Below are 18,112 nucleotides of genomic sequence, written 5' to 3'. Positions count from 1 at the left end.
TTTCAGAGCTCTGAATGCCATTTTTCAGCTAGCGTTTATTTCCTTTAGGGAGTAAGGGGACGGGAAAGAGAAAAAAAAGAAGCGTGGCTAGTCCTCACATTAAACTTGGCCAGCTTAAAAAGAACCATGTAGCTTTCGTTCACACTGTTCACAGACATTTCCTCGAACGACGACTATTTTTTTTTTTTTTTGGCTGCGCATGCGGGGATTGTTGTTAGCATTTGATAAACCACGGCTCGCTCAAAGACGATACAAGCGAACGTGTTGCACGGGCTAATTTGAATGCGAGAAACGAGCCCGTTTCGCAGCGTCTTTTTTCTTAACTCTGTCGTTCTCTCGCGAGGTCTCGCAAGAGTCGTTCCTGCCGCTATAGCATTGCGCGCAGAACGTGATTCCTTTGCCCGATTGCAGACACATTTGCGAGCGCGTTAGTTCATTAGTCGTAAGCTCTCGGTAGTCGACGGCTTTTTGCGGGGACGGTTGAAACAGTAGCGACGCCGAAAGAATTACGCCCGTTTCAGAGTTCTTTTTAACTCCGATGGCAGCGATTACACTAACATCCCTATTTCAGCCGCGGCCAGTGCTTTAGCGCCAAGACCCGGGGCGGTGGGTGCTTCAATGCCAAGGTTGATGCTCCGAGATGTGCGTACGCTCAGTTCCATTGCCACGTGTGACTAAGAAGCGGGAACATAAAACGTAGTTGCAGGCATGTCGGATTCACCCATCGTATTTCCGCATGTAATTCACGGACCAAGGAACACGTTGCAGGATGAGGAAAGACAAGATTGCTTTCGCCTTTGGCGTGCAAAGTCGTAAATACGTGAAGTTACCAGTTTTAGCTTATACTCGAGAGCAGCTCGGAGGAAAAGAACGATAATATTCTACCATCTTTATTTAACTTTCTGTAATTTCACAAGCATATGCGCCGCGCAGATCCACACAACACAAAGATAACATTGTTTCTTGCAGTGCATTGTAACCGTATTGCAATGGCTATAAAATCGGGCAATAGTTTTACAACGAAACGACTCTGTTTCACATCCTTCTCATGATTTTGCTTCCCGAGAACATCAGTTTTCTTAATGCGAAAGCATTACTTCACGAAGCCTAATCGGGTCACAGAGTTTTTTTTTTTTCTGAAGCTTTGACCTTCAGGGTGACCTTTGCGAAACCATAAATAAAGAAATACTGCTGCGACTGAGATTCGAACCCGCGGCGGCGCGAAAAGTTCAGCTTCGCTGGCCTCTGCGCGAGAGCAGTATGCTATCGCAGCAGCCGATTGCGCCTCGTGTTAAACTGAAACATACTCTCGCGCTGGGCATTGCAGATCGTCGTCTTCAACTAATGCTGCTATCGAACTAATGTCGTCGCCAGGCATGCCGACGACCCAGGAAAGCAAAACCATGAGCCAACCTAGCTAAATAAATACTTTCGCACGTCTACTCGGCTTAACTTCGTTGAAACCGTACGACTTTTTTTTTTCGACTGGTTCCAATTCTATGAGGCACATTTATCACCTAATATTTCAAATATTCGCATTCTTTGTCTGCACGTCATCGCGCCGCTGCTTTGCACTCTGTTTGACCCCACTTGCATCTTTTCGGAAGCTACACCTTTCTTTCAGAAAGTCGTAGTAGTCTGAGTGATTTAGACCGTCTAAGAGGAATGGGCTTAAACCATAGCGAAAATCAATCGTTAGTGACGACATGTTTACATTTAATAGGGTAAAGTAATTCACACCTATTTTATAGTGAAATCTGCTAAATGAGGAAGACTTCTGTTCCTGTTTCAGCGTTAACTCTTACTGCAGTTTTGAGGCGTAGTTTGCGTTGATGTCTGCTGTAGTGACGTAACGCATGACGTCACGACATTAGCGTTACTCGTAACCGTCCTGTGAATTTTTACTTTTTCCTTCCTCGGCACTTTTTTGAAATGTGAAGAAAGCCCAACGATCGTGATAAAATATAACGAAGACACAGTCACAGATGCGGCTGTTCTTCGAAATTTGGTCTCCGATATTTGGCCAGATTTCTTAAACTCGTCCGCCTCTCCTCGAACTCCTGGTGACGCGATCCCGGCGCAAGTTCTTTCTGGCTACAACTCAATTTTCGTAAACACAGATGGCAAGGTATTCAATTTTAAATCAGAATCGTCACCCGCCGATATTGCTGTTTGGCTATACACGTTCTTGTGCTAACCAATAAGTCGCAGTTTCCAGTGGTGGCGACTGTGAGCTCAACCATGTATTTGCACGTATTACAGCCCGTACGTGTTCCATCCCCGCCCGCCTTCACCCCTTAGCGTATGGTATAACGAAATATTATTTCTGAGTAACATATTGGCAACCCTAATAAAGCTTGGCGCCAAGATATGGCAAGGCATGCTCGGCATCAACGAATTGCCGTCAGCCTAGAAGAAACTGCCCACAATCGGCGCAGTACACCATGTACTGCAGGACACCCAACATAAAATGAAATTTTGCTTTGAAATCCTTCGATTGATAAAAGTGCATTGGAGATCTGATGCAGTGCGGATTGACGAAACTGCATCAGACGGGTGTTATTGGCTGTTATATGTTCTGACCATTTTATCATCTTTTTTCAAGACCTCGAACCACTTTCCAGGGAAAATGCGACAAAAAGCTGCAAGCTCGCTGAAGAGAGTCACGCGTTGCATAGCATCCCCCTTGCTTGTCTTTCCTCAATAAAAGCAAGCGTAAAAGAGCCCCTTAAAAATCTATGCATTTCGTTTTCATCTACAACTCGAACACAGCCAGATCCACTGCGATAAACATGGGCTTGTTGAAGTATCCTTTTAGCACTTCTGCGGAGCGTCCATCAGAGGTTGAGGCAGTTGCGAGCGACATCACTGAACAGCCGCATTCTCGGAAATAATGCTTACATCAAGTGCGTGTAATACATGAGATGTACTCCATCTGCTTTGTCTATGCCACCAATGTCACGGCTAGCGTTAACGGGATGTACACTTCTGGCATGGAGGAGAGGCACTTGTGTATTATGTTCCACGATTACGCTGCCCAAAAGCTACGTAAAACAGCAGCGAGCACAACAGAAGGGCCGTGAGTGTTGTGCATTATGACCTAGTACTTTGTGCCACTATTTTTGCCGCAGCAGATACGAACAAAGTTGTCCAAAGCTGAACTGCACCGCGCTCAGTATGCGGCATCCCATCAAATTAATGTCGGCAAGGCACTGCTTTCATTTTCATCCATTTTACAGCTCATCTGACTGTTCCACTTGTGTATCAACAATCCCATTGATAACTATATCTGCAATGAAATGATATTCGGCCACCTCCTCATCGCAAGGAGTCGTATTTCACTTCGTAACCAGCACTCTTTCTTTGGTTCAGGCCTCGGCATTATCCTTCATCTTCTGTGTACTGCCTGTCCGCTCGGAGTTTAATATATTTGTTTTCATGGAAGTGATTTCCGCCGTCTGTCAATCTTTCTCTGAAGCAAACTCGCAAAATTTATACGGGACAAAAAAAAGACCTCTTCAACACTCCTTCGTCGCTTTGATCTATCCTTGTCTTTAGGAAGCGATTTCTGCAGCGTATTTTTTGTCTCTTTCGTTCCTTTATCTTCCCATAAGCTTCGGAATCAGGAGAGCTCCCTCTTCAGGAATCCCGGCTCTTCCCTAGACGACTGGGTCACCCCCTGAAGCGGCGCGCCAAAAACGAATGACTGCGGCGTCGGCCATGTTTCTCCACCTCTTGCGTCGGAAAATTGCGTTTTGATCGCTTCCACTCTCCCACATACTCTTACTCTTCTTCTTCCTCATCAGACCGCCTTCCCTCCGTCATCTCTCTCCGTCCCCCGGGTCCGCTTCGCTCTCACTGCCCTTCCCCTTTTTTACCTCTCCTCTGACTCGCACACTTGGTTCTCTTTCCGTATCTGTTCCTGATTCCCCTATGCCCGCCGAGGGAGCCAGGGGAGGAGTAGGGAAGTAGGGTAGGGTGGCGGAAAACCGAGCTTCGGTCGAAGTCTTTCGAGGCAGATGCAGTATTGGACGGGAACGAGGGTGAAGGAGGAAGAACAAGGGAAGAAGCGCTAGCAAAGTGGGGAAAAGCAAAAAAGGGAAATGGGGAAAGCGATCTGAAGAAGTGAGAGAGCAGCAGCAGTGATGGCGGTTGTAGCTGGCGCTTGAACGCCTGGAGGAATAAGCAGCCAAGATGGAGAGAGGAACAAATAGAAAAGAGAGAAAGACGGATGACTAGACGGAGGCGGAAAGCGAAAGAGGGACGTAAGAAAAAATTCGTTGGGCGCAAAATCGGCCGTTTTTCACTGATTCTTCCCCTTCTCTCCCTAACTTCCTTTCCTTCGTTTCCCCAGGAACAGTTCCTGGGTCCTTTCTTTCCTTTGCTTCCTCGGCGTCCCTAACGTAGTGAAGAAAAAAAGTCTTGCGGGGGTGGTGGATGTGCGGCGGTTGGGGGTGGGGGGGAGGCGCTGTCGCGACTGCGATTGGAGGACAAGGTGCCAAGCGGTTGCCCTCCTCCTCTCCCCCGGTGGGCCAATCAGGACCAGCAGTTGGCTGTCGCAGCGCGCGCAGAGAGACAGATACGAAAGAAAAGCAGGGCGCTGCGAAGGAGAGCGCCGCGCTGCGTCGCTCGCAGGAAGACAGAAAGTAAGAAAAAGAAAGGTCGACGCAGGAAATGTTTTCGTTGTTTCGGAGTGGTAATTTTCTTGTTTTTTGTATTTTACGTCGGGCTCGAACTGCGCAGGAATCCAGTTCTTCCTCTTCTCAGCTTAGTCTTTGTATTGAGTATTTTTTGTTTTCATCTTTTGTCGCGTGTTTCTGCTAGCAGTGCAAGTCGACAATGGACGCTGAGCTGTGAGCTTGCAGGGAGGGCGATGATAGAAAGGACACAGACAAAAGACGGAGAAAAATAAAACACGCGATTCGCAGAGGAATCTTTTTTTTCGGATTTGGGAAAGCAAGCCAAATATATTAAAGGTAGCCTAGCGATGTAGAAATATCCAAATCGGTGAAGGTAAGGGGCGTGTCGCCTTACCCGCGACTCTACGCGACAGAGAAAAGTGGCTCGAAGACTCTGAGGCCTGCAACAAATTGTAACTGCAACATGTGTGCCGCGTATATGACATATGTGCTGCGCGTCAAAATGCCTCCACCGTCGCCCCCGCGTCTGCGTGATTATGCGAAAGCTTCTACGAGCGGTGCGCCACATATTCTGGAACTGACTCGCTGTGCCGTCGCAGAGGAGCTGGATGAATGACTGCTCTTTTTTCTGCTCGAATAGCATTGTCGTCGTTCTTCTCTATGTATGCCGATTTGATGCCGATCTGTGGGACGTGATCCATGAAGTAATTTTTTGGTCCGAAGGAAACAGTGCAAATTATGTAGGTCGCAGTTCCAGCTAAGGGCTGGGGAGTGATTTGCGTGTTGCGGTGTTCTTTAATACCTAATTATATTTTAGTAACAAGTGGTAGCTTTTAAACTTGGTTGGCATTGAATTGAGTTACTTGCGTCCAATCCATTCTGGTCTCGTGTTCAGCAGCTAAGCATATGAGACAATGAATGACCGCGTCAGATATGTGTTCTCGTAGGCCGTCATGGGGGCAATGCCCATTTTGACTCACGTAGAAGTTCCCACGGGTCAGCGAAATTTCATACACTACCCCGCTGGAGGACTTTACAACACACTTTGCATGTTATTGTTTTTTTTTTCTTGCACTCATTCTTACCATTTCCATAGATTGAAATGCATGGGCGTGAAATGGAGAACGACGAGAATCCTTCGCCTGTTTGTGACCTCCTTTGCGTTATGCAAAATCTTGTACACGTATGAAACCACCCTGGGTTAAACGTATTTTGCTCCTACTCGCATTTTTCTTCGAGCATGAGCCCCTGGTCACTTTGAAGCAAGCCTTCAGCCACACTTCTGTTAACCACGCCTGTACGAAAATCATCGCCGCCAAATTAAAGGTTCATAATCTCGCGACAACACTCTCTGTAAGGATTCAATTCAATTGAGTGCATATAGCTAACCGCACTGGCATGTGTGTGCGTGCGTGTGTGTGTGTGTGTGTGTGTGTGTGCGTGCGCGCGCGCGCGTGTGTGTGTGTGCGTGTGTGCGTGTGTGTGTGTGTGTGTGTGCGTGCGTGTGTGTGTGTGTGTGTGTGTGTGTGTGTGTGTGTGTGTGTGTGTGTGTGTGTGTGTGTGTGTGCGTGTGTGTGTGTGTATGTGTATGTGTGTGTGTGGGTGTGGGTGGGTGGGTGGGTGGGTGGGTGGTGCATATAAATAGAGTATGTATATTGTGCGTGTGCTAAATACACTCACTTGAAAAAACACCCTGTATGTTTGGTTTGGGTTTGGTATGTGAGGGTTTAGCGTCCCGAAGCGACTCAGGCTATGAGGGACGCCGTTGTGAAGGGCTCCGGAAATTTCGACCACCTGGGGTTCTTTAACGTGCGCTGACATTGCACAATACGCGGGCCTCTAGAATTTCGCCTCCATCGAAATTCGACCGCCGCGGCTGAGATCGAACCCGCGTCCTTCGGGTCAGCAGTCGAGCACAATAACCATTGAGCCACCGCGGCGGCAACACCATGTATGTATACACAGACACATATTGCGTCCTCTCGAGTAGTCGGCTGTGCAAGCACTGCCAAAGCTGTTTATGAACGTACAAAAGCTTTAGGAAGCGACTTTTACCTTTTGCTTTCTCCCTGCCCTCAGGACAAACTGCGCATAAGTTCATCCATGAGCTAACACTTTAAACTCCATGTTTGAAAAAAAAAAAACATACGACCTCACACAAATTAAGCGCTACTAGAATTAAATACTATAGTCATAAATTTTCACTCAATAAATGTGCGAAAAATATAACATTTTCTTCTGAATCATCATTCATAATTATCTGCATGCAGCTTCATCTCTCAATGGAGTACAGCGATCATTTACGTTGATACCGCAGCAGTATTCTGTGCATAGTTCATGGTCAGAAGTCTGCCGAAATATTCACGTGCTAAAAAAAATGCAACGCCACTGCGACTGTAATATTTATTAGTGCGAAAGAGCAAGACATAAATATAGACCGAAGGTGAAACGCAAACGCGGTCTAGTAATTACCTTATGAAGTTTCGAATTCAATTACATGGAGTGGAAAGACCGGCTTCATTAAAGAACCGCTTCTATGTGGTTTCTGTTTTTCAGGGCGCAGCAGGGTGCCCACAGAACATCCAAAAGATCAAGGCACGATAAGCCAGAGTTAATGCACCTAAGTGACTGGCGAGATTCAAGCAGGTTGCGAATTGCAGGAACAAAGTGGTCCGTTGCGTGTTCTTTCTTTTCGGAGCGAAACAAACTGCTGAGCTCGCCCTGATAAGTAAGTTATACCAGCGCAATGGTGAAGACTGTTATGAATAGCTTATTTCTTCTTGGACATATTTTTTTTATTATTTATTGACTGACTGACTAAAATAGCAGCTGCTATATGTCCCATCATCGGGCTTGTAAGAGCGAGCTTGCACAATCTATGTATCAATAAGTTTAATTTCGTTAATGCTGGCGGAGATTTTTTCTTCATATCCTTATGACGAATGCCTGAGTTGTGGTTAGTGAGAATCTTATAGCTCTTTGGATACTCTCAAAATTAGATTTACTTACGTGCCTTTGATCAGAAAAATTGAGATCAACAAGTAAGCGGATTAATATTGCCGCGAATTTCTATAATGTTTGTTTGCTCATATTTAGAGCTACGGGCTTGTGGCTTTACCGCTTTGTGGCGCGAGATAAGACTAGGTCTTTCTCAAGTGGTGACAGCCACGTGCAAGTGCTTCTACGTTCGAAAATGTGGTTATTTTTGATGCATTATTTCGAAGGAACTTTGTCTGTTTTAAATTGATCGCGGCCGAGAGCAGCGGTGATTCCGTTCTTCGGCGACCGTCAAGCACACTCGTTTCTATCGCCGCCGCCGAGTTTTCCAGTGTTTTGTGGGCGAAAGTCAGCCCAATAAAGGGTATCTTTTGGAAGCCTTTCGTTGCTTTCCTGACTCCCGGACAGCCGTCAACACTACGTGACATGTGGCGGAGGTGATGGGTATGCCACGAAGTTCTTGCAAGCCACTGAAGCCGTCGCCTTTTAGGACTGCCCCCTAAACATGGACTCCTACCGGTCTGTACTCTGTAGCAAAAAGAAGCTGCAACTAAGGCCGGAGCTTCGACAACGAAGCTTCGACAAGGAAGCTCGACAACGACACGACCGGTACAGAAAATGCCGCCACCGCCCAGAGAAGTTATTACTGCGTGCCCCAGCCGTGGTGACAGCACCCTGAAAAGCCGAGACCCGATTCCAAGGCCAACATCCAATGCGAGGACACGAACCACTTGCCTTTCAGCGGATGTCGACGGTCGCACGGTAATCGTCAGTGGACACAAGAGCAGGCTATACTGTCATCAATGGGCCATTTTCTGCTCAGCTCAAGGTCAACAGCTCTAGGCGAAAGCATTGCGACGCAGGCTTCCTGTCGCGAGTCCCTCTGACACGCCACCGAAATAGGACCCTTAAGCACCAGCGATTTTGCATGGCAGTAGCGCCTGGACCCTGAGCTACAATGCCTTGTCCAGCCCCTGGAAGCCAAGGCAACTTGTCTGGAGTGTTCAAGCGCCAATTTTAATCCTTCTTCTCACAAACCGACGTCCTTGTAAAGAAACATTTCGCACCTTCCAAGACCGCCTACTTTACTGTTGTGCCTACAAGCGTTCGAGGAGAAATCCTCGAGGCTCCACATAACGAGCCGATAGCTGCACACCTAGGGTTCACACGCAAGCTCCGACGAATTCAAGGCAAGTAGTACTACTTGTCACGTTTATCCACCAATGTCGCGCAATGCGTGAAAACTTGCCGTGGCTGCCAACGACGATAGACGCCACTAACTAAGCCAGCTGGACAAATGAACACGATACCACTACCTACAAAGCCCTTCCAGCAGGTTTAAGTGAATCTGGTCGGCCGCTTCCATTCGTCAACATTCAATAACTAATGTATCATCGTGGCAGCAAAAGCACTGTCAAGTGGTAATTCTGCAGAAGTTGAAAAATTTTTCATCGAAAAGATACAGTTGTGCCACAGCGTACCAAAAGTTCTTATCACTTAAAGGGGAACAGCATTTACGGTCGTCCTTACCAAAGCCATTTTCAACAACAGTCACACCGGCTACTGGCGAAGAACTGCACCAACAGCAGACCAACGGACTAAAAGAGCGTCTCAACATACACATGGCGGACACGCTTTTTATATAAGCACGTCGACACCGAGCACAGACAAGACAGATCACTTTACCCTACGTGCTCTTCGCCTAGAAAAACCCCGTCCAGAAGATAACCCGGTCAATCGCATTTCACTTAGTATATGGCAGGGAGGCCACGACAACGCTCGACCCGATGTACTGGTAAGTCAGTAAGTCTACTTAAGAAAGGTAGTGACCCCAGATCCGAATCACGAGAGCGAAATAACTAGAAGAGTAAGAATAGGGTGGAGGGCATTTGCCACGGCATCTCACCAATACCCCTTAGGATAAAAGTATATAACAGGTGTATCTTACCCATACTCACCTGTGGGGTAGAATCGGAGAGGCTAAAGAATAGGATTCAAGGACAAAGCAGAGAGGTGTGGAAATAAAAATGATAGGTGTAACGCTAACGGACAGGAACAGGGCGCCGTAAGTCAGGGAACAAACGTCGGTTAATAACATATTGGTCGATATCAAGAGGAAGAAATGGGCTTGGGCAGGGCATGTAACCCGAAGGCAGGATAACAGCTGGTCCTTAGGGGTAACGCAGTGGATTGCAAGAGAAGGCAAACGTAGCAGGGGGCGGCAGAAAGTTAGGTGGGCGGACGAGGTTAAGAAATTTGCGGGAGTACAGTGGCCGCAGCTGCACAGAACAGGGTTTAAACGGTGAAATGATACGTTCCTCTAGACGGCAGATGGGAGCCAGCAGAAGACCTTTCGGCCAAGTACAAAAATTTAAAAGTAGTAGTAGGAGCGTATAAATATCCAGAGAAATTCCTCGCCGACGACTGCCCAAATCAAACTATGTCTAAGTGCCATTTGATGTATGACGCCATTTGAAGCGCGAGTGCGTGATGATATTGATCGTAACCTTGATTCAGATATATATTGTGCTGCTCACGTATTGAACTAAACGCCATCATGAGGCGTTTCGGCACGCTTCCTAACGCATATAGACCCGCATCGGGGAACATAAAGGAAGATCACAGAGAAAGAACTGTTAGACGTATGAGGCTGCAAAATCACTTTTGCACTTTCAATGGAACACCCAGAGTTGAAATATATACTTCTATCAACGCTGACAAACCAAACTTTAGCTCATGTATCACGAGGTTAAGCAATCCGCCAACAGTTAGTTAATGTTGTTGCATTTTCCCGAAAATGAGCAAAGTGATGTCAACAGCGACACCTAACCTTGAGTTCACTATTTCACTTCGATGGTTTAATCCCAAATGATTTCTTTCGTTCATGTTTATATCTCACTTCAGGTAGACATTAATGATAATGTTGGACATAGGCGCGCATGGATTCATTCCTACATGCATTTTGTGCTAGTCCGCTTTTTCGCAATGAAATATATATTTAACGACTAAGAACCGACGTTTCGAAAGCGAATATGCCGCGCAATTGCGAACTCTCGGCCCTCTGCCTGTGTTGCTTAGTGGCGGACCCCAGCTAACTCCATGACACAACGAGCCCGATTCTTGTCCCGAATCAAATGAAAACTATTAAATTAATTACAGTTTAGAAACTCATTCCTTATTGTATCAGCCCGCTATATATCTGGGCAAGATATAGACGATATTCAATGGATCACATAGCTTTCGCTCCTATTGCTATTATACAACAGCTTGGAGGTGAAGTTGAACTCATTTTAATTCGTCACAATTACAGCTACAGCTTCTTGCTCATCAGTGATACGCCTTGAGGGGAAGGAGAAAGTTGTTTTTACAGTTCTTTTTTTTTTAATCAGAAAACTGTCTGACCATAACGCTTGCTGACGCTTCGACAAGAATTACAACCCATGTCATCGACGTCTTGAACTTCCCTAGCCACTACGGTGACTAAGCGGTTAGGGCGCTCAGCTACCGAGCCGAAGTACTCGGGTTCGAACCCGACCGCGGCAGCGGCGTTTTGATGCAGGCGAAAGGCAAAACACGCCAGTGTGCTCTGCGATGTCATTGGGCTTTAAAGATCCCCAGAGTTCGAAATTATTCCTCAGCCGTCCACTATGACACCTCTTTCTCTCTTTCCTCTATCACTCCCTCCTTTATCTCTTGGTGCCCACCGAAACGTGCGACGGTTACCGCGCCTTTCACTTCCTGATAACCAATCATTCAACTTCACGTGTTCAAGGGGCGGCCTTTTCGCAGTGGGCGGCATGCATGAATTCATACCAGTCCGCTTTCAAACAGTGACCTCCGAATCATAATTGAGAGCAAAAGGAAACAACAAAAAATAAAGCAATGAAGCTAACAGAAGTCGAAGAAGAAATGAAGTCTTCAGGTTGGCAGACTGCGGCCCGTCGCGCAGCAGAGCTCGGAAGAAACCAGCGTACGTCGGAAATCTGGCAGATTGAGAAAGAACGAGCCGCACGGCCGCCCTAACGACCGCTGAAAGCCCCACAAGGGCCGTCATCGAAACCGCAGCGCTTATAACAGCCAGCCACGCGTCGGCGATACACGAGGGGGAACGCGGCTAGATGCCGCAAACGGAATCACCGAGAAAAAACAAAAAAAATGAAAAGAGCGAGTTAGAGAGGGAGCTCGACGTCTGGGTTCCAGTTCGGAGGGCCGTCCCGTGTGTCGCTCTACCGCAAGAGCTGTGCTATCTTCCGGAGAGTAGCCCAATTTGGACAGTAGACGCGCGCGAGCAGAGAAGAGGAGAAAGAGCATCAGTTCTCACGAGCAAGAGAGAAAGCGAAAGAAAGGGTAAGAAGGCGCATGGAAGGCAGTAGGAGGCACGTTTCAGCGCGGCTTCCCCTTTGTTTCTCTCACCCCCTGCCTCCTCGGACTCGTGGATCCTCGTCACGTAGCTTTCGTCGTCGGCACGTCCCGGGCCAAACGCGGAGGCCAGGCAGCCGGCGTCGGAGCAGCTCGCGCACGGAAGCGTGGGATGCAGGCCAGACACGTCGCGTCGGTCTCCTCCTGACTGCGCGCGTCCCGGCGCCAAAGGGTGCGCGGATCGGCGATGGCAGCGCTTCGAGGAGATTGGGCTCAGGGAGGAGATCACCGGCCGCTGGCCGCGGCTTGCCTGATCGCTGCTTTATAGAGAGCCTCGTCGGAAGCCGGGGATGAAGAAGACCCTTCCGCCGGTCTCCATCCGCTCCGCTACGATGGATTGCGCGGCTGTTGCGCTTACGCGCCCTTTGTGGTAGAGCGTGCGCAGTTTGCTGGTGATGATATAAAGGCGTGTGATGTACTACACCGCTTGCACTTTACTGACACGAGTATGTGACGGGGAACAGAGCTTCAAGCAAAGCGAAGACGAGATCATGGGATACAGCTAGCGTCTGAAAACTGCTATTACGTTTCTATATGTGTTTGTGTGTGCCTTGTGCTGCACTGCCACACTGCCTTGTGCCGTACTCCTGTTTCTGTTCATTATGCGTTGTTTGGAACCGAAATGAATCGATTTTTGTTGGTTTTCGAACAAGGAATCTTTTGTTTTTTTTTTGGATGAGTGAACGCTCACTGACCCTGTCGATACGCAGGCGATTCCCTCAAGTTTGTGCCTTCAATATTTCCAGCTTGCCAGCTGTCTATGTAGATCCTTTATTATTTTATATGGGATCCAGTTGGCTTATCAATCTGCACTGATAGTGATATTCAGTCTTGCGGTGCGGACAGCAATGCGTAACATATGCAGTTAAAGAATGCATTTGTCCACTGCAATGCCGTTGTTGCCGTTTTCCCTCGAGAAAGGTATTCGACCAAGCGGCTAGGTGAAAAATTGTGGCGCACGTCGTATGTTGGAACAACAGCTTACTTTTTTCACACAGAGCATCACGACTACAAGCACTTCACTGCTCATTGGTCATGCATGTGTACGTATTTTCACAATTATTTATAAGGAGAGGGAGAAGAAAGGAAGATAGAAGGGGAGCAAGAAATCAGAATGCCGGGAGGAAAGAAAAAAGAAAGATGAAAGAGTCGTGGAAAAAGAAAGGTAGAACGGGGGAAGAAAATCAGGAAAGAAAGAAGCAAAGGAAGAAAGGAGGGAAAAGAAAAGCAGTAAAGAAAAGAAGGCAGAGAGAAAAAAGGCAGAAAGAGACAAAGAAGGAAAAGGGAAGAAATCAAACATGCACTTATTTCAATACGGTAGAATTATAAGCCTTATCAGGCCATAATTCGCCGTCAGTCATAAAATTCGCCCATTAGCCTGAGGTAGGTGACGTCACCAAACTGGGGCATTCCCACTGGCTGGAGGAAAGCGACGTGACCAGAGCGGAAGTGACGTCACTTATGGTGAAGGCATCAATAGATGCAAATGCTGTCGCATTGCCAACACATGCTGGAGTTAGGTGTCCCTGTGAATTTTCATGGCAATATGCTATATTAAAACTTCCTGTTGGGCGAATTGGTAGTTCATCTTGATCTAGAAGGGTTTATAGCGCAAACAAAGACACGGACAACAGAGACGAAACACACACACACAAGCGCTTCGTGTCCCGTCTCTCATGTCCGTGCCTTTGTTTGCGCTATAAACCCTTCTAGAATGTGCGATATGAAAAGAAGGCCCCCCAGCGTCCTGTTGTCTGCAAGCGATAGCGTGCACTGCGTGGCTCAAGACTCCAACGCTATGTATACCGCCCTGTATCGGCGGTACCCTTTGTAAAATTGAACAACTCGTGGTGGGTAAAGAGTTGCGCCAGCCTAGATGACGGCGTTGCTGGCGCGCTTTCTGGCGCTAAGAAGCAACACCGCGGAAACTGATCTCTCTGCGCGCAGGAGAAGTCGTGTAGGCGGCAATTCCTCGCCGCCGTGGTCTCCTGCATCGCCTGAGGCGCCGGCTTCTCGCATAGCACGTGCGCGTAGGGGGAAAAGTTGAACGTCACGGGAACGCGGTGGGCGAAGAGCACGGCGGCCGGGTTTATGCGAGAGCGGAACGCTCATCAATGTTTCATACCGACGGCTGTTCTCGGCTCGTCTTTAAATATTTAACTCGCCTCGGGTCGGTACGCGTACGAGTGTGTGTGTGTGTGTGTGTGGAATAATTCTGCATGCGCCTTGGAATCCTCCCCGCGCTAGGTTGTCTCAACTGGAGCGGAGAGGATGCGTTTCGGTTTAGGCTGAGTTGCTCAGCTGTGAAAGAAGGCTGAATTTTTGACACGGGAAACGGTGTCTGACTACAGTGTTCAGCGTATACAAGGTGGTACTTCTCCCGTTGGCTAAAAACACGTTGGTTACACATACTTCTGGGCGCGTGGAATAACTCGGTCCTTGTGGTAGGGAAAAGTCACAGCACGTTGATATCTCGTATATGGGCAGCAGAAAATAAGCAGCTGTTTGGTAATTGTACAATTATGTCACTGATATGATAACTGAAGAGTTGAATTGAATATCCTCACATGGACATTTGTGTGGGTTGATGCATGTTTCGCTGCTTTTTGTCACATAAGTATCGAATCTTGTTTCTAGTACGCGTTAAGTTCGCTTCTTGGCTGAAGCTTGCGGTTTTTTGGCCATTTACCGGACATTTGGAACGAAATCGCTATCCCGGATTGTGTTACTCCTTCGCGCGGGGCCCATGACCGCAGTGCGCACTGCCGTTAAAATCAAAAGTACAGAGTGGCAATGTGTATGTGTGTCGTGGGGAACTGGGAGCTGGTATTTAAGCAGGGTATAAACGTGTAATGCACCTTGGTGCTACAAATTAAATCCTTTTCATAACATGCGACCCCTGCACTTTATTTTATGTTAAAATCTACTTTTGCCGAGCACGCTCAGTTGTCTACAAGTTACTGAATGAGGCAGAAATAAGAACACTTTTGTTTGATATTGGAAACTGGGGCCACGAACAAGGGCAAAATCTTTTTGATCCTTAAGTTGCTTTCTGAGGAAAATTTCGCAGTTTTTCTAGTGTTTTTTTTTTTGGTTGGTTGGTTGGATGCACTGCGCACCGGAGTAGCTAATGAGAGACGCAACCCTAGCCGAAAAGTTCTCCGACGGCGAACGAAGTATTCTGCGTAATCCTTCACTGTAACCCCAATCCCTTCAAAGCTAAACGTGAAGAACTTTTACGTTAGGTTGTCCATCTCTCCCCTCATGCAAAACCCTCTACCCTTGGCTGTTTCTGATATTGAAAAAAAAAACAAATAAATAAATACAACTATCTGGTGCTCAGAGTCGTCCGGTTTCTGTATCGCTCCCAAGAACCGTTGGTGGTACTTTGACTCAGGACAGTCCAAGCTCGACTACAAACATTTTACAGCCGAAAACATCAGCCGAAAAGCAGCCGAAAATGGACAAGCACAATAAAAAAAAAACACTGACACTACACACGCTGAGAACAAGGTGTTATTGACGACCCCATAGCATCATCGATTTTGCAATGTTTCATTGCGCTGCTTTTGCATAGTTTCCACATGATGCCAACTAGCCCAAACAGCAGTCATCTTGGGTCATCCTCGTTTTAATTATCGTTAGTTGAGTCCGTTTACCTGCGTCTTGCTCTTATTGCTATAAAAAAACTTATCTAGTGACTTCAAAAGCACCGAAAGCACCACTCAGGTGAAAGGATGAGATAAAGAAGTTTGCGGAGGTCTCTAGGGTGGCCGCAGCTGGCACAGGACAGGGTGAATAGGAGAGATATGGGAGAGGCCTTTGTACTGCACTGGGCATAGTCAGGCTGTTGATGATAATGTTCTCTGCATAATCTAAGCCGTCGGACGAGTGCTTAAGTATTTATTAGAGAGGGCACACCCGATTGCAAGAAAGCGTAGCCTCTCCGTTCCTGCATCATTACGAGTCTGGTCACAACCGCGGCGTAACAACACTTCGCTCAGGAGACGGCCACTCCACTCGACGTGGCGGTGTGCTCCCCCCTACCGCCACCGCGATGGCCCCTAGAGAGAACGAAGCGGATGAACGTTTGTCTTCATCCCGACCGAGCGGCGCGCGCACGGCGACCTTATGCTCGCGCTCTCGGTCGTCTCGTGCCGGGAAAGAGTACAGACGCCGCTCTTTCATCTTTCAGATCGGCGCCGCAACCGGTCGTAAGAAAGTAATTGGAACAGCGCGAAGCTGGAGCGGCCGCCGACGCAGACGCCGCGTGGGGGCGTCGCGGTCGTTTCCCCTCCGGTATCGATGAGAAATAAGTGATGCCGCGAGATGTTTGGCTTTCCTCCACCCATACGCACACTTGTTGCGACGGCGCACGCGCGAACCCTGCACTTATCCATGCTTGGACAGCATCTGTAATGAAAAGGTCGGCGAGCAGCGGCGTTTCAAGCTTCAGTCGGTTGGGAACACAAAACGAAACACCTCCTTTCCTCTCTTTGTGTCCGAGAGTTTATCCCGCGAAAGAGCGACTTGCTTGCGAAATGTATCGAAACCAAGGAAGATCAGCATGAGAGAAAGGGTGGTGGGCGGCGGTGTGTTTCGAGCGTGTCAAGCTCTTTTTTCTCATTTCATTTTTTCTTTTTTCAATGTGAGGCCATTGTTTTGAACTGCAACGTGATACTGCACTTTTCAGGGTAATAAGGAATCAAGGGCGGCGTTGATTGTACGAGATCAAAGCTGCGCTTCAGACGAAAACAGGGGAGGGTGTAAACACACTCTTTTATAACCGTATGCGATCTGGCGAGGCGTAAACAAAAGTTTCGAATCGCTTTCTAAGCTTGAATCTGGCCCGTTTGTGTAAGAGCTCTTTACGAAACGATGAGAAAATTAGCTTTAGCAGAGGCTGTTGACATTTAGAAATGCCTCGTATCAGTTTAACGCTCGCTTGCGACTGTGTGAAGGTCTTTTTTCCAGAGTAAGTTATGAGCTTGTGGTGTAAAATTAGTGCAAATTGCACTCTAGTGTGGAGTGGCCCGAGAAGCAGCCCTAAAATATTAGCCCGCTCGATATGATCGCTGAGGCCGGGCAGTTCTCTTTTGCCGCCACAGAATTTACTCCTCAGCTTAAGCGACAATCGGCTTAGTTTATTGCAGGCAAGGAGATTATCGTATCTTGAAAAAAAATATACTGAGGGCACTTGAGACTATTTACGTGCTTTGAATGTGAAACCACTGCCTCAACTTAAGTGTTTAATGTATTTAGTTTTTATATGTATTTTAATTAATTTTTTGTGACCTTGCAGTACCAACACATTCGAAAATTTTATTTAAACTTTGCATACGGAGTAGCCACCACATATGTAAGTGAATTGCTTTTAAACTTTCGTACCACGTGACCTTCCCCTAGCCACACCGTATCCAAGCCACTTCATCTCAAAGGTCCAGGGTCGAAGTTCGGGGCTTCAGAGACCTATCGGCTTTTTCAGGATTGCTAGTAAAATAGTGCTTTCGAACTGAAAGGAGCTCCAACATGAAGCACTGCATTTCCGGCCGACGTAAGGGCGCTGCTAAGACTGCAGTATTTCTGAGATTTAGACTTCAAAACTGCAACGTATTTTCGTTTCTGAAAATGGAGTCTCCATTTATTCCATACTTATAATACCTTCAATTCTCATCTGTGTTATATCCATTACTAGTCCCATTTAGGTCTCGGACTTCAGGACCTCCTCATTTACTCGCATAGTGCCCTTACGTAAAAATTTCATTAATTAAAAATAATATGATGCTGGCATATGTCTTAGGCATATGTCTTAGGCAGTTGCTTGTGAAACAAGGCAAGTTGCAAAGTTGATTTCTTATATGTGTTATAGGTCAGAGTGGAGCGTGCAGAAGACTCCACTTCGCTCTTACGGTCTTACTTAATCAGAAAGTTACAAGAGCACTGCGTTCAGGGCGCAGACAAAGGGAGTCGACAGGAACGTGGCAAGGTACGCAAATGAATGTGAATGATGAGACAATTCCGACACTTGCGCCATGATGAGTGGATCACAGATTTGT

The 18,112-nt window shown here is 47.3% G+C and overlaps 1 protein-coding gene across 2 annotated transcripts in view; it reads right to left on the bottom strand.

Moving 5' to 3' along the window:
* Window positions 1-18,112, bottom strand: part of LOC149371384 (vesicular glutamate transporter 1-like) — a 201,413-nt gene that overhangs the window by 107,144 nt on the left and 76,157 nt on the right. The gene's annotated exons all lie outside the window — the stretch shown is intronic.

This window comes from Amblyomma mixtum, chromosome 1 (genome assembly GCF_055824585.1).
Source record: "Amblyomma mixtum isolate Tamu chromosome 1, ASM5582458v1, whole genome shotgun sequence".
Lineage (NCBI taxonomy): Eukaryota > Metazoa > Arthropoda > Arachnida > Ixodida > Ixodidae > Amblyomma > Amblyomma mixtum.
This window is presented reverse-complemented; position numbering and strand designations above follow the sequence as displayed.